General features: G+C 47.3%; 1 pseudogene; it reads left to right on the forward strand.

Moving 5' to 3' along the window:
- Positions 1 to 341: 341 nt before the first annotated feature.
- Positions 342 to 3,094, forward strand: LOC114698030 (annotated as a pseudogene).
- The last annotated feature ends 808 nt before the right edge of the window (positions 3,095 to 3,902 follow it).

The following is a 3,902-nucleotide window of genomic DNA, read 5'->3' on the forward strand; positions in this document are numbered from 1 at the left end:
ACACATGGAGCAACATTCCCTGGATCCAGGCAAAGAGATCTCAGTTGAACCTGCAAGCCCTTGGAGCGCAAGCCTCATTACAGGCAGAAATATAACACACCTGTGGAGGTTTACGTGAGCGACGTCCCCATTGGCTCAGGTAAGTCAACACTGGATCCCAGTTGGCGGTGCTGTTTGGGGAGGTAACAGAACCTTCAGGATGTTTGGCCTTACTGGAGGAAGTGCATCACTGGGGGTGGGCTTTGAGAGTGGATAGCCTCGTCCTACTTCCTGTTCTCTCTGTGTTGTGTTTGCTGTTGAAGGTGTGATCTCTCAGTTCCCTGCTCTGGCCATCCTCTGCCATGCCTCCACCGTCATCATGGACTCTCGTTCTGGAGATGGAAGCCCAGACAACCTCCTTCTTCCTCAAGTTGTCTGTGGCGATGGTGTTTTGTCACAGCAGCAGAAGAGTAACTCATACATCACCCCAAGTGCGTGCTGCTGCTTTGGCATTGCTGAGGACTCGGCAGCAATGCTTGCTTTTACATTTTCTTTCTGTTTTTAGTTTTTTCCAGACAGGGTTTCTCTGTGTAGCCCTGGCTGTTCTGGAACTTGCTCTCACTGATATCTGCCTGCCTCAACCTCTTGAGTGCTAGGATTAAAGGCGCATGCCACTAAGTCCAGCCTACAGTTTTGTTTGTTTGTTTGTTTGTTTGTTTGTTTTTTGAGACAGGATTTCTCTGTGTATCTCTGGCTGTCCTGGATCTCGTTCTGTAGACCAGACTGGCCTCAAACTCACAGAGGTCCACCTGGCCCTGCCTCCCAACTGCTGGGATTAAAGGCGTGCACCACCACCACCACCACCACCACCACCACCACCACCACCACCACCGACCGGCTTCCGGCATATATATATATACATACATATATATATACATATATATACATATATATATATATGTGTGTGTGTATGTGTGTGTGTGTGTGTGTGTGTGTATATATATATATATATATTTTTTTTTAAAGATTTATTTATTTATTATGTATACAGCATGTATGAGTGCAGGCCAGATGAGGGCACCAGATCTCATTACAAATGTTTGTGAACCACCTTGTGGTTGCTGGGAATTGAACTCAGGACCTCTGGAAAAGCAGTCTGTGCTCTTAATCTCTGAGCCATCTCTCCAGCCCCTCCAGCCTATATTTTTAAGTACATATCCAACCTTCAACAATTGGGTTGGTGTTAAGTGTTAATAAATTTTTGTCTCAGAACTTTATAGATTCCGGAATTTCCCTTAAATCAATTTGTATCAAATTTGTAGAGCTAAAGAGGGATTGTCTTTCTTTTGTCTTTTCTTTTTCTTTTTTTCTATTTATTTATTTATTGATTGATTGATTGATTGATGTTTGGTTTTTCGAGACAGGGTTTCTCTGTGTAGCTTTGCGCCTTTCCTGGGACTCACTTGGTAGCCCAGGGTAGCCTCAAACTCACAGAGATCCGCCTGGCTCTGCCTCCTGAGTGCTGGGATTAAAGGCATGCGCCACCACCGCCCAGCCAGGATTGCCTTTCTAAGGGCTCTGTCTTAGTTAAAGTCTATATTGCCTTGAAGAGACACCATGACCACAGCAACTCTTTTTTTTTTTTTTAACTACTTTTATTTTATGTGCATTGGTGTTTTGCCTGCGTGTATGTCTGTGTGAAGGTGTCAGATCCTCTGGAACTGGAGTCACAGACAGTTGTGTATGGTGATATATTGTGTACTCTAATAAAATTTGCCTGAAGATCAGAGAACAGAACGGGCCACTAGATTAAATTTAGATGCCAGGCAGTAGTGGAACATATCTTTAATCATAGCACTCGAGAGGCAAAGATCTTTCTGGATCTCTGTGGATCTACATGAGATTGATTCAGTCTAGGCAGAAATAGAATCAGGCACTGCTGGCACACACCTTTAATCCCAGTACTTGGGAGTCACATGCCTTTAATCCCAGCACTTGAGATCTCACACCTTTAATCCCAGTATTTGGGAAGCACATACGCCATTAATCCCAGGACTAGGAAGGAGTGATGGCTGGGTGGAGAGAAAGGTATATGAGGTGTGAGGAGACAGGAACTAGGCTGAAGAGTCCTAGAAGTAAGACGTGGCAGTAGCTTGTTCCTTTGTCTCTCTGATCTTTCGATATTTACCCCAGTGTCTGGTTCTAATTTTTTTTTTTAATTTTTATTATAAGACCTTTAGGAAATTGAACAACAGAACAGCGCCCCGGAGATCCCGTGTCTGTCTTGCTTCAACAGTGTTTGGACGGAGCAGACCCGGGGAATCCCTTTGTTAGCTTCCAGCACCTTTCATTATCTCCAGTCGCAGCCTCTGGGACCATTTCCTCACAGCCTTCGGCTCCTAGGACCAGCCAGCACCGTCTCTTCGCGGGTTAGCTCCATACTGCGTATCAGCCATGAGCTCCTAGAATTATTCCACCAAAGTGGAGGCTGCAGTGAACGGCCTGGTCAACTTGCACCTGCGGGCCTCCAACACCTACCTCTCTTTGGGCTACTATTTTGACCTGGATGACGTGGCTCTGGAGGGTGTAGGCCACTTCTTCCGAGAATTGGCCGAGGAGAAGCGCGAGGGCGCTCAGCAGCTGCTCAAGATGCAGGACAATTGAGGGGGCCGAGCACTGTTCCAGGATGTGCAGAAGCCATCTCAAGATGCGTGGGTTAAATCCCAGGAGGCCATGGAAGCTGCCTTGGCCCTGGAGAAGAGCCTGAACCAGGCCCTCTTGGATCTTCATGCCCTGGCTTCTGCTGGCACAGATTCTCATCTCTGTGACTTCCTGGAAAATCCTGGATGAGGAGATGAAGCTCATCAAGAAGATGGGCAACCACCTAACCAACCTCCACAGGGTGGCTGGGCCGCAGCCAGCACAGACTGGTGTGCCCCCGCCATCTCTGGGCGAGTACCTCTTCGAGAGGCTCACTCTCAAGCATGATGAGGAGGCGACATCTTCCAAGGGGCTCCCTCCTCTGCTCTGTACCAGCCAGCCTCAGGACCTTCACCTGAACCTCTAGGCAGCTTTGTAACTGCTCTGGAGCCCCTCCCAAGTCTTGGGACCAAGAGAAAATAAAGCATTTTGAAATAACAAAAAAGAAAAAAGAAAATTGAACAACAGCCAGGCGGTGGTGGCACATGCCTTTGATGCCAGTGTAGCTGGAGTTTTCCTGTGTCCACCTGGCTTCTATAACCACTCAGACTCAAGTAAACACACAGAGACTTATATTACTTATAAACTGCGCGGCCGTGGCAGGCTTCTTGCTATCTAGTTCTATCTAGTTCTTATATCTTAAATTAATCCATTTGTATTAATCTATAAGTTGCCATGTGGCTTGTGGCTTACCAGTACTTTTACATGTTGCTTTCTCGGTGTCTGGCTGGTGACCCTGACTCAGCCTTCCTCTTCCCAGAATTCTCTTCTCTGCTTGTCCCGCCTATACTTCCTGCCTGGCTACTGGCCAATCAGTGTTTTATTTATCAACCAAATCAGAGCAACACATTCACATCATACAGAGCGATATCCACAGCATCCCAGCACTTAGGAGGCAGAGCCAGGCAGATCTCTGTGAGTCTGAGGCCGGCCTGGTCTACAGAGTGAAGTCCAGGACAGGCAGCAAAAAACTACACACAGAAACCCTGTCTGGAAAAACCAAAAAAGAAAATTGAACAACAGTTGTGAGATACCATGTGGGTGCTTGGAACTGAACTGGGTCCTCTGGAAGAGCAGCCAGTGCTCCCAACTGCTGAGCCATCTCTCCAGCCCCAGACCACAGCATCTCTTATAAAGGAAAACATTTGCTGGGCAGTGGTGGCGCACGCCTTTAATCCCAGCACTCAGGAGGCAGAGCCAGTCAGATCTCTGTGAGTTCAAGG

The sequence above is a fragment of the Peromyscus leucopus genome, chromosome 15, assembly GCF_004664715.2.
Source record: "Peromyscus leucopus breed LL Stock chromosome 15, UCI_PerLeu_2.1, whole genome shotgun sequence".
In the NCBI taxonomy this organism is placed as follows: domain Eukaryota; kingdom Metazoa; phylum Chordata; class Mammalia; order Rodentia; family Cricetidae; genus Peromyscus; species Peromyscus leucopus.